Source organism: Cervus elaphus, chromosome 5 (genome assembly GCF_910594005.1).
Source record: "Cervus elaphus chromosome 5, mCerEla1.1, whole genome shotgun sequence".
NCBI classification, from domain to species: Eukaryota; Metazoa; Chordata; class Mammalia; order Artiodactyla; family Cervidae; genus Cervus; species Cervus elaphus.
Window position 1 is genome coordinate 63,687,461 of NC_057819.1, and position 13,534 is coordinate 63,700,994.

Here is a 13,534-nt window from a genome sequence, read left to right on the forward strand (position 1 = left end):
GCTGTGGCCAGGGAATGAGCTGGTGTTACATAAACTTTCCGTGTTCTTTCTTCCTTCTTTCTTAGCAGCAACTCAGAGAGGGAAAGTGAGAGGAGAAGGAGATGGCTTCACCAAGAAAATTTACATAAAATACAATCAGCCTATAAACTCCTGGGATCTCCCGGGTCAAATGAGTAGGATTGCTTCTCTCAGCTCCAACACAAGCAATTCAGGAATTCTCTTCCTCTATAAAACCAAACTTGAAGTTCATTTGCATCCGATTTCATTGATTAAAGATGGAAAGAAGGGACTTCTCTGGTGGTCCAGTGGTTAAGACCCCATCTTGCAATGCAGGGGACTGTGGTTTGATCCCTAGTCAGGGAACTAAGATCCCACATGTCATGGAGCCACTACTGAGCCCAAGGGCCATGACTACTGAACCTGACGAGGTAAATAATTAAAATAAATATTTTTTAAAAAGATGAAGGGAAGTTCACAGTATGAGGTTTTTTTCAGCATGCCAGGTTTTCCCTTTACCCCTTGCTCCTTCATGGAGATGGAAGAGTGTTGAATGTGGGCTGGGTTGGTCGGTCAAGGAGGGTGATCAGGACTATGTGTGGAGAAAGGCAGACTGGAAGGCACCACAATGTAGCATTTGGCTAAATAATGCCTGGTTTCCCCTGGGGGTTTGCATTCTTATGTCCCTGTTCAAAAGCCCAGATGAAATTCTTGTTTGTTCAGGATGCAGCTGATGGGTATTATGTCTGGAGGGCGTCCCAGAGAAGGCCTTATGCATCTTTCGTACACCTGCACATTAAATGAGCAAGAATGTCCAGGTGCTAAGACTTCTGAATTCATGGTAAATTACGCAAACAGGTAATTTTGCTTCTCCAGAAAGGAGTGCGATCAGTGGTACAGTTTTCCTAAACTCTCCATCACTTAGGAGAATGCGAACTGAAGGGCAGTCAAACGGCGACGAGACCTACTTGCTCAGCACAGCGTGTCTGCTCTGACAGATGCCAGTCATAGACAAGGAGGCTGGCCCCCCGGGCATCCTCGCACCCAAGGCAGAAGCTAGTAAGACTGTGTCAGATTCACAGAGGCAGGCGCCTTGGCCATGTTAACCCCTGAATGGCAGCAGTAAAGACAGGTCTATCCTGGGGACCCAAGGCTATGCCACCGTGAGCTCAGCGAACCCTCTCTGACGAGAGATAGGGAACCGCGCTTTCAGGGTCAAGCAGACTTCCTGTAGTGATGGAGCAGCTACCCTTGTTGCTCAAACTGTGGTCCCAGGACCAGCAGAGTCAGCATGGCCTAGGAATCTGTTGTACCTGCAGACTCCTGGACCCCACCCCTGACCTACTGAGTTAGTATTTATTTCAACAAAATGCTAGTGATTTTCCATAGTAGCTGCCTGGACCAGCTAAGAAGGGACAGAGTTTGTCCAGTCCAGTGGCAAGTTGATTTCATTTTCATCTCAGCAAAAGCCACTAAGTAATCATCCTCTTCATGATTATACACATTCCTTTTCTTGGTCTTCTTCCACTGTTTCCTTTGGGAACTAGTTTTTCCTAACTGCATGTGATTTTGGCAAGGCTGTCACCCGGAAGGCTGGGCACCTGACTGAAGCTGGCCAGGAACAACCCCTTTCTGGAGCTTGCCATAGCTGGGGGGTGGAGGGCTGCTTTATTCTTCTCAGATTATAAGGCGCAAGGACAAGATGGGGACTGGTAGGGGTCTCTTGCCACTGCAGGAGGGTATCTGCTTGAGATGGAAACCAGGAGAGTCAGGCAGAGCAGAAATAAGGAGGGAAAGAAATCATTTGAATCTGCAGCTCAGTTGTCCCAGAACTCAGGTCACCCCAGGTACTTCTGAATTGCACGAGCCAATAAATTCACAATTTCACATAAGCAGATTTAGGTTAGTTTTCTGTCTTTTGTAACTAAGAGAGGATTCCTGATCAATACGTTCCTGAAACGGGATTATTGGTTTTTCCAAAATGGAAACTTTTGCATCTGGCCATGGGAACACATTCATTGTAAAGTTCACAACCTCTAATTTGACAACTGTGTGAGTTTTTGTGAGTATGTTTATTAAGTATAATCTGAATGTAATTAAACATAGAAGGTTTACAACTTTTAGGCACCCATGCGCCCTAAATACTAGGTTATCTGTATAACTGCAGCAGGCTGTATTTATGTTCTAGATTTAGAGGCAATGCCTATTGAAATTAATATTCTAATTTATGCCAACAAATATGCAAATTAGCACAGCTTTGGTGCTTTAGGAAACAAGAGGATAGGATTGCAGCTCTGGTGTTTCAACGGTGCTGATGCTCTGATGAAAGAAGACAAAGAGCCCTAGAATGCAGATGAAATGCGTTCCCTTGGTATACCCAATGCAAATGGAAATTTATGGCTCTGTAAACTGTTTTAAAACAGAAAACAATCTCTCAATTTAATATAGGCCATTTAACCATTCATTAATTTACTAGATGCAAATACTGCAGCTTTTTAGTAATGATGCCACCCATAAACACAATCTACAACCACAAAAGAAGATATGTACTCTACTCCTGCCAAATGTCCCAAATTTAAATATATAACTATTTCCTCCAATTGAAACAATGAAGTCTGCCTCTCTTCCATGACCAGTTAATACTCACATATGTTTCACTATTATGTATCTACATAAATGTTATGTAGGGTGTGTGTATATGTATTTTAAAATTATCAGCTAGGGTTAGGTTATGAGTAACAGAAACCTGGAAAGTAGTAGCTTAAATAAAGTGGAAATTTCATTCTTTTAGGCAGAAGAAGTCTGGAGGAGGATAGTCCAGAGCTGGTATGGGGCCTCCATAGTTATTGAGATCTAAAGATTTTTTTCTAGCCTTCCAAACATAGTGCCTAGGATGTGACTCTAATCCTGTAGGTTCAAGATGGCTGCTGGGTCCCTAGCCATCACATCCAGTTTCCCAGTAGTAGGATGGAGGAAAAGAGAAAGAAAGATTTTCCCTCTTTTAAGGAAACTTCCTGAAAGTTCCACAAAATGTATCTGCTTACATATCCTTGATCAGAACTTAGTGAGATGCCACATCTAACTAGAAGATAGGCTGGGAAATAAGGTCATTTATTTGGGAGGCCATGCATCCAGAGAAAGATCATTATTCTGTTAATTTTAGAGAGAAGCAAAAAGTAGGTACTTAGAAAGCAAATGTCAAATTCTGCTCCAAATATTAAGTATACATTTGTTTATTGATTTATTGTGTTTCCCTTACAAGAATCTAGTTCCATGAGGACATGAAGCTAGTACGTGACTGTGTCCTTAACACTATTCTGTATATGTCTTTTCTGATTCTTTTCTATCAATTTGAGATCCTTGGTCAAATCAGAAGGCTGTGTTGAGAAGAAGGCAGAAACTGCATCCATATGTGTGAGAGAGTGCTATGATCCACTAAAAATGTCTGCAGTGGCAAGTCCCTATGTGCCAGGCTTAAAGCGTTCCCACCAATGCCTAGCTTTCAACTAAAATGTTTCAAATGTATGGCTACTGTGACTCATTTAATTCTATGTGCCAAAAGGTTTTGTTTAAATTTGTTGTTTAAAATGATTTATTCTGAGTAGTGACATGAGAATTCTCTGCACCTTTTTTCTCCTTAATGCGGAGCTCTCTTGTGCAGTTGTAAATTTTTCAGGTTTCCAGAGAGTTTGCTAAAGGAATTGTATGCAAATTCCAAGTTACCCTGAATTGGCAAATTTTAACTAAAAGTTGCTGGAAAGGGGATTTTTGCTGTTCTTTAAAGAATAAAATGGAAAAACAGGTCAGGAGTTTTGAGCTGTCAGAGGAGCTGTTCTGCTACACGCTCATCTCCTGAGTCACTGAGAAGGCAAGAGGGGCCTAGAGGGGTGATAAGGACTTTCCAAGTTCAACATAAATGCTAGAAAGAAAAGCTCAGGCTTATTCTTTATTTAGCTCCAACAATCTCAGCACAGGGACAAGAAGACCAGAGTTAAATTAAACTACAATTAAAAATAGCTAAGACTATTGAGTAATGTACCGAATTGCATCTGAACAATTTTGTCTTTAAAAAGCTGTCAGTGCAGCAAACTTCTTTTGCTGCCCCACACAACACATTTTCTCATCAGCAGTGATGACAAGACGGTGACTGGATGCGGCTGTGATTCTGAGGGAGGGAATTATGCAACACTCCATAAAGATGGACCAAAATTTCAAGAATGTAGCTTGAAAAACCCCCTAGATGACTTTTATCCACTTCTCCTGGGGCACATACATGTCCCCCACTTGCCTACTTGTAGTCAAGAATTACTGCCTTATTGGCATGGCCTGCTTTGTTATTTAAATTTTTAAGGCTATTTTCATGGAGAATGGTGTGTTTGTAAATAACATCTGAGAACTCCATGTCTGAGTTTGGATTCCTTCTAAAGCAGAGTCTGAGTGTCTTCAGAGCAGGTATTTCATTAGGGAGGTGGTCCCAGGAAGCAGGAATGAGTAAACAGGGAGAGTGAGACGGAGAAGAAAAAGCCGATAACTGAGTGTGTTATTGAGGTTATCCTATGAGCAATGATGGCTCAATCCAATCAGAACCATCAGAAAAGTGTACCTGTGTGTACACTTCAGGATGGGCCCCTGAAGGATGGAAGATTGTGGCATTTACCTGCTGACTCCCATTCCTACTGGTCACAGGTTGCCCCTAGGGCATCAACAAACTTCGCCCTTCACCACTCCCAGGATGCACTTGTATGCGTGTTATCAGAGGACCTCCCCACCCCTGCCCAGCAGAAAGGCCCGGGAGATGCCCACTGACGGAGCAAGGGCAGTCTGAGCCTCCCGGGTGCTGTCCGTGGCAGGGGCAGCTGAAGGCAGAGGCAGACTGAGGGCAGTGATGTGGGGGCGGGGTGGTGCTCCAGGTATCTGTAGCTATGGCCCTTGACTGTGATCTGAAAACCAGCATCTTGAGAGACAGACTTCATGGTCATAATCCATGCACTTGAGCATGTATTCTAACTGAATAATCAGGGATAAATTAAAGTGACCAAGTGAAGACTAACATCCCAATACCGTCTTATGCATATACAGATGTCATGCAAACACCCGATTCTCTTCTTTCTCTTCTCGCTGTTGAACTTGCAAATATGGTGAAGGCAACGTGGTGAAAATAGAATCTGTCAAACATTCTTGTTAGAAACTCTTCTAAAAGTCCTTATGAAATGTTGGCTAAAATGAGATTTGAGGATTACACATGTTTTTAATTTCTCCATGCTGTCAAGTTTCTAGTTAACTGGGAGATGACTCATAACCCTTACTAATGGGTATAAAGCACAGAAAAGAAAGATCAAATGCTTATTACTGCTGCAGCTGCATTTCCTGGTGCCATGGGCATGGTGGGTAAAGGGCACAGAGTCAGTGTGGCATGTGACAACTGCAGAGGCTTTGTGAGTCTGAGTTTGTGCCTGGCTAGCCATGAAACCATGCTCAGCCTCAGTTTTCTCAACCATCAGAGGAGAGCTATCATAGCTCCCTCGCAGGGCTATCAAAGGATTATGCATTATTATGCAAAGTATTTGGTGTATTCAATTGGCATTTGTTAGAAGTCAATACACGAAAAAATCTGTGTTTCATTTCGAATCCCACTTTGACTTTGTTTCTGGGTAGAGCTTACTTTTACTGAAACAAATGGCTTTGACTCATTTAGACTAAGTCTTTGAAAATAAAATTAGAAAATCCTTAGATTCATGTTGAGCTGAGGTGCCAAGAGGCAAGCATACTCCCCACTTTACTGATCCCAACAAGGAGCAATCTCCAAGGGACCAGAGTAGCTGGTCCCATACGAGCAGCATGCAGTACTAAGTAGTAAGTAGCCCTCCTTATTCCCTCAGCCCCCTCGCATCCTGGAAATGGTGAGATGACACACAGGAGCCGGGTAGACCCTCCATGGTCTCTCATCATCCTTAGCTGTTTGGATTCATCACAGAGAAGGATTTGATTCAGCCTGTAGCCCAAGTTAGACCTCTCCCAAGAGCAACAGGGCAGGTTCAAATCTGGGAATATACAAAGACTTTACAAGAGATACACAGGTATGCCTAGTTTTAAAGGAATTCATTCCCAGATCCTCTACTTTTGGATATATTCTTTCTAAAATTGAGTGGAGGAGCTCTGAAAACAAGACTGTTTCTCTTCCACTTTCCCTTTCATAGTCTTTCTTCTCCCTCTTTAGAGAACTATTTATTTCTCACACACTTATACTATGATGCATTGCGTGCATGCTCAGTTGCTCGTCATGTCCAAATCTTTGCAACCCGGTGGACTGTAGCCCACCAGGCTCATCTGTCCCTGGAATTTTCCAGGCAAGAATACTGGAGTGGGTTGCTATTTCCTCCTCCAGGGGATCTTCCTGATCCAGGGATCAAACCCACGGCTCCTGTGTTTCCTGAATTGGCAGGCAGATTCTTTACCGCTGAGCTAGCTGGGAAGCCCACGATGCATTGCTCAAGATGTAAAAAACCTCTGTGATGTCAAACAATGGGAGACTTAGGAAAACAGAACATTTTTAAAGGACCTTGTCTTTTCCATACTCCAGAAACTGCCAAAGAAACATTTTCTGCAGAGGGAGATCCCTGTGTCTTTTGATAGGGCAAAGCGAAGGCAGAGTCTTGTTCCATAGGAAGGTTGGGAGTATAATCTGTCTATTGGTAGTGGATGATGTTCAATGAGACATGTCTTAACACGTGTATTTAGTCTAATAAATGAAGTCAGATATATTTTGACAGAAACTAAACCTGATTTGGCTGATTGGTTTGACAACAAGGATTGCTTATATGGCAGACATTTTCCATTAATAAATGAGTTTGATGTATAGCTCCAAAGTTGTATTAAAATATATTTAAGGCATGTATTATTAATAAAGCATTTAACAAAAAATATTATATTGGAAAAGGCATAATGAAATAGCCAATCATTGATTTTCCCAACCCTTTATGTGTGTATCAGGTTAAATGAGACACCCTTAAGTGAAAGAGTAAAATGTGCAAGTACTAGTCATTTGATAAGTCTCGGTGGAGACACTACGATATGCTTCTCAGCATTTGAGAGAGGGCAGCTGATTGGGTAACAAATCCTTTTGCAAGTTGGGTGGCTTTCAACTCTTTGCTTTCAATAAAATTGAAGGAAGACCTAATTGAGTTGTCAGCTCTCAGACATTAAAAATAATTTGTGGTGATAGATCGCTTTGTTATTTTTGATGGAAGAATCAGAAAAAATTCAAAGATGTGAGTAGTGCCTCTAAAACAGACCTATTTGCTTTCCATGAAAGCCTATCCATGTGTTTATGTGAGCATCATATCTCAGCAATTACATTTTAAAACAAGAGTAAGTAGAAATAGAACTGTTGCTGAAGTCATCTTATTCTAGCAAAAAGTAATGTTTATTCATGGAGTATCAACTAATTGAAACAGAAGGTTCATCTCTCCCATTGAATGATGCATCTTTAATAAAATTTGAATTTTATGTTTATTATTTACAAAGATTTATAATATACTGTTATTTTATTGCCAGGAAGTTTGTATCAGTATGAAATTCCATGGGCAAGGTTAATATTAATAGAATGAAAATAAGAGTTCAAAGAGAAAAAGAAATGATGTAAAATTTGCAACTGTAAATATGATCATTTAAATGTTAAAAATGTGTTGAAAGGGTACATTAGCTTTCAAAATTTTATTAGAGGAGAGGCAAGTGAAAAAAACCCACCATTGCAACAGGCAGCTGCCTACAGTCCTTTGGAGTAATAAATATGTTCTTTGCTGGCATGGGGAAGAGACAGGGAGGATGGAAGCACCAAGGGCCTCTGGGGGATTCTGTCTAGTAACTTGCTTTGTGGGATTTTTATTTGTAGTCTAGTGTCCCTTTGAAGACAACTTGAAATTCTGGATTCACTTTGGAACCAGCCTTATGCCTTAAGCTGAACTAGGTTAAACTTCTCTGTCACTTCTGACCCTCTCCAGTTCAGATCTGTTATCATCTTATGTATATCTTCCTCTTTGAAGTTATCCTTGACACATATTTCACTTGGGTGGATTCTCACAGCCTCCACTTTAATTAAGCCTCTGAAGCATTTGTTTTGTTCATTCATTCACTCACTCACTCATTCAGTAAATATGTATGTGCCAGGCATGGTGTAAGTGCTGGATATGCCATTGTGAACAAAGCAAGCATGGGTCCTAACCTCATGGAAGTGATATCTCATGTCAGTGATATGATATCTCAGTGGAGGTAGATGAACAATATAAAAGGAAGTAATGATGCAAATAGATGACTAAGGATCATAAGTGCTATGAATGAAAAGAACATGCTGTTGATGACAAGAATAACAATGGGTACTTAATTTTAATCGAAAAAAAATTAGGGCAAACCTTTTTGGGGAGATAACAGTTAAACTGAAATCAGAAGTATGAGAAGCAACCTTCCATAAGAAAAATGATGAAACAGTGTTTCAGTTAGTGGGAAAAACATATGGAAAGGCCCAGAATCAAGGAGCCTGGCCTGTTAGGAGCCTTAGAAGGTCAGTGTTTGCTGAAACACCTGTGCAGAAAGGCAAGTCGATGCTGTTGGGAGAACAGCTAGTGATGTAAAAGTAGGACAGAAAAAACAAGGGCCAAAACATGTTAGGGAGCTCCGATTTTATTCCCCGTGCCATGGAAACCCAGCAAAAGTCTTCTAGCAAGCTTGGTTTATTTTTAAAAGATAATTTTGGCTTCTGTTTGAAGATTTGATTGGAGTGGGGCAAGATAGAAACAGGGAAATGATATAGGAGGTGTATCAGCTAGAATAGCCTAGGTAAAGCAATAACAAACAACTCCTGAATCTCTGTGGCTTATGTCAGCAAAAATCTTGTGCTCAGGCTACATAATCGTTGCAGGTCAGCTGGGTGCTGTCTCCATAACCACTCACTCCAGGGTCTGGGCACCCACCATCCTGAACATTGATAGTCACTGTAGCAGGAGAGGGAACACAGCAAGCCATGGCTCCTGAAACCTCTGCCTGGACGTGTCCCTGTCACTTATACTTGCATTTTAGGGCCCGAATGGAGCTACATGGTCCCTCCTGAGTTCAGAAGGGAAGGAATGTACTGCCTTAAAGGAAGGGCAGTGCTGGAAAAGAAAGTAAAATATTTGGTGACATTAATCCAGTGTCACCCTTCTGGAGGTTACCATTATAGTCCAAAGAAGAGATGATGGTAGTTTTAATGGGAGTGATGCTGTTGAAGATAGATGGACAGATTTGAGGTTAATCTTAGAATTTCTTCTTGGATGTGATGATGGCTTGAAAATGATGATTTTTCATTCAGTCACCCTCATTAGACTGTGACCCCTGTGAAGAAAGCCATAATATTGATCTCCAGACCTCCTAGACCAAACATGATATGGCTTACTGAATGAATCAGGAAGACTCCACACATCAAAGATTTGCTTTCTGGATGGAAGCATGGTTTGGAAGTTTTCACAAACAGGCTGAACCTGTTAGGCAAACAGTGGAAGGAGGAGATTTAAACAATCATTTAACCATCAGGGACAAACCTAGACAATGTATTAAAAAGCAGAGAAATTTGTTTGCCAACAAAAGTCCATCTAGTCAAAGCTATGGTTTTTCCAGTAGTCATGTATGGAGAGTTGGACCATAAAGAAGGCTGAACCCTGAAAAATTGATGCTTTCAAGCTGTGGTGTTGGATAAGACTCTTGAGAGTCCCTTGGACTGCAAGGAGATCAAACCAGTCAATCCTAAAGGAAATCAACCCTGAATATTCATTGGGAGGACTGATGCTGAAGTTGAGCTCCAGTACTTTGGTCACCTGATGTGAAGAGTCAGCTCATTAGAAAAGACCCTGATGCTGGGAAATACTGAAGGCAAGAGAAGCAGATGACAGAGGACAAGATGGTTGGATGGCATCACTGACTCAATGGACATGAGTTTGCACAAGCTCGGGGAGATGGTGAAGGACTGGGAAGCTTGGCACGCTGCAGTCCATGGGGTCGCAGAGTCAGACATGACTGGATGACTGAACAAGAGCAACAAGCATAAGAGAGAGCCTTATGCAGGTTTTCTGCAAGATTGCAAAGAAAATTGATTTTAAAAATCTTTATTTGTGCCACAGTGCTGTTCCTTTCATAGGAAGATCTGACTTAGAACTCAAATGTTGTGCACTGTCCTGCTCCATTCCCTCTTGGGTTTTAAATTGCTTCCATTTCTTGTCAGTTTCAGATCTCTTTACATCCCAGGATAGAATGAAAGTGTAGGCATTTGCAGCAATGTCTTTGGAGAAAATAAATTCCAGATATAGCCAATAAATCCAGCACAGTCACTCCCTGAAACAGAGAATGACTGGTAGAGCAGAGAAAAACCCTGCAGAAAAGAAACCATAAAATACGGCAGAGGAGCCGGCCTGCCATGCTCCTGAGAGCCCACAGGAGGGCGCTGCTCACCCCTTTGCCCTGGGGTCCTCACGTTGCAGGAAGGAGACCCCTTCTAGGGCCTGGGAATGAGTTCTTGTCTAACAGTCTGCAGTGAATCATTGAGGAGACACACGTGCTGACAAGGCGAGTGACTTTACTGGGCAGGGGCCCCAGGGCGGAGAGCAGCGGGGTAGGGGAACGGGGGGACTGCTCGTCACACGGCTCACAGGCTCAGGTTTTATGATTACCGGGTTAGTTTACAGGTTGTCTCTGGCCAATCATTGTGACTCAGCATCCTTCCTGGTGGCGCACGCATTGCTCAACCAAGGCGAATTCCAGCGAGAATTCTAGGAGGTTGGGTAGGACATGTGGCATCTTGTTTTGACCTTTCCTGAATGCTTCTGGTTGAAGGTAGCTTGTTAAATTCGTGTTCCTTACCAGGGCCTCCTGTTGTAAGATATAACTCATGCACATGATCACTGTGCAGCCTGGCCAGGTTGGGTGGTTTCAGTTCCGGTTTCCCTAACATTTGTGGAGCTCCAGCCTGGGTGGGAGGCTGAGTAAGAAGAATGACCGCCCCATGGTGGGTGTCCGGAGGAGGTGTGGGCTGACCTGACCGGGGCCCTGAAGTTCAGTGTGGGTCACTCCTGTCTCCACCCAGGGTGGATACTACTTGTTCCCGTCAATACAAATCGCCAATACAAGAGTGCCTGCTACTGAACAGAGCATATGTGCTCAATCTCAATTCCACGTATATATTACACCGGGGACCAGATTGTTCTTTAAAACTTGTTTAGGAACCCCCTTTCGGGTTCATCTCCTTTCTCAGCACATCCTTATCCAACTGATGTGATGTAGTTCAACATCAGGGGTGATGGGTAAGGGTACCGAAAGGAGGGTATTTACAGAGCACGTTCAGTTCAGTTTAGTCGCTCTTCATGACCCCATGGACCACAGCACACCAGGCCTCCCTGTCCATCACCAACTCCCAGAGTTTACCCAGACTCCTGTCTATTGAGTCGGTGATGCCATCCAACTATCTCATTCTCTGTCATCTCCTTCTCCTCCTGCCCTCAATCTTTCCCAGCATCAGGGTCTTTTCAAATGAGTCAACTCTTCGTATCAGGTGGCCAAAGGATTGGAGTTTCAGCTTCAACATCAGTCCTTCCAATGAACACCCAGGACTGATCTCCTTTAGGATGGACTGGTTGGATCTTCTTGCAGTCCAAGGGACTCTCAAGAGTCTTCTCCAACACCACAGTTCAAAAGCATCAATTCTTCAGTGCTCAGCTTTCTTTATCAGTACACTACTTCCTTTCTTTGCCCCACCATGCCATGCACCCCCAACCCCTACCATCATCCTTCACTTCAGCCTCCATCACTCCCTCCCCCCACTGCCCCTGCTTCCCCACGCCACCCCGACCCCATAACAAACTAGGTTTGGAGTAACCACCAGTGAGGGGAAAGTTCTCAACCATGAGGGCCCCAGTAGAGTAGACTGTCTGGGAGGAGCTCCCACCACATGGCCCCTCTGAGTCCTCCGCTGGCCACTGAAATTCAAGGTCACAGGCAAGGTCAAGGGCAGGCTTCAGAGCCAGAACAGTGCCACTGCTGGCCCCCCCACTGCCCCCTTCTCTTCACCAACCCCCACCCCCGCCGCCCCCCCCCCCCACTGCCCACCCCCAGATCTTCTAGCCTTACTTTGCAAGTGAACCAGTAGCAATCGTATGCATAACAGATCAAGGAGCTGTCTCTGGTTTCATTTTAGCTATTCCCACTCTAAAAGTAATTTCCCTTGGCCCGTCTCTGGAGGCTGAATTTCCATGGTTTGTGGTTTGTTTCTCAGGGGTAAGCAGGACCATCCTCGTGAGGTCTCTTAAAAAAAAGCGAATATTCCTCAGAGGAAGGATTCCTCGAACCAGACTCAGCTTCCAGTAAATAAATGAGTTCTCCATCGAAAGGCTCATGGTTGGAGTGGGAACAGAATAGAACAAAAGGGGATGGGGGTATCTGAGGGAGGAGGGGCACTGAAGCATGGAAGAAAGAGAAGGGAGTGGGGGCTGCAGCGCTTGGGGGGCTGGAGCAGGGGAGGTTCCCCAGGCCCTGCAGTGAGGTTTCTAACGGCGCGGACCTGGGGCACAGCCGGCCTGGCACCTCCAGAGCAGAAAGGAACTGGGGACCCCAAGGGAGAGGATTAGTGCTTTGGATAGCACTGTGCCGATTTCTCCAACCACTCTGACCTTGACCTGCGTAGATCATTCTAGCACAGGTCCCTGCATAGATCACTCTAGCACAGGTCCCAGAACTGATTTTTAGCAGAAAGGGCTGGTATTGGGATTTAGCAACACTGTGGTTCTCCCTGTTAAGACGGGGCACAGGCAAGACTCCTTAGGGGAAGAGAAGGAAGGGCTCCCAGCGTCAGGCCCTGGCCAGGGACTCTTCTTCTCAGCAGGCCTTCAAGCCCAAATGCCCAGCCAGGCCTCCATTTGCCAGTGATCACAAGGTTCAGAGAGCTGAGGGAGCCACGTGCCCCCACAAGGCAGCCTGCCTCACCCTCTGTCTGCTCCTCTGAGTGGACAACCCTCACAGGGAGGCCTCCTGGCCAAGGACTTGTGCCTGGTTCTGCCTCTGCAGCTGTGGAGTGGATGCAGAGGGCGCTGGTGCTGGTCCTGAATTGTGTGCTGAGGCAGCGGGTGTTGTCTGCTTGTTCCGGGCAGGGCACAGACGCTGCCAAGGAGGCCAGTGTGCAGCCGTCCCTTGGCTCCGAGAGGCCCTGAGCTGCTTGCCAGGTGCGTGGCCAGTTGGGTCTGATGGCGGTTGCTGAGTGATGTCCTGTTTGCTGCCAAGGCAATCATAATGCGATGCTTTTCTGCACTCATGTGCAGTAAGATTAAAGTCAGTATTCTGTTGGAGAGAAAGCAAGCAAAACTGGTTTCCAGAATAATCCCCTGCCTCCTGCTATCATTATTACACCTTCGTTATTCATGGTACGTCAAAAAGGAGTCGGAGAAGGCAATGGCAGCCCACTCCAGGGTTCTTGCCTGGAGAATCCCAGGGACAGGGGAGCCTGGTGGGCTTCCATCTATGGGGT

General features: G+C 44.4%; 1 pseudogene; it reads left to right on the top strand.

Moving 5' to 3' along the window:
- LOC122693166 overlaps nt 1–13,220 on the top strand; it is a 32,211-nt pseudogene extending 18,991 nt beyond the window's left edge.
- Nucleotides 13,221–13,534: the final 314 nt, after the last annotated feature.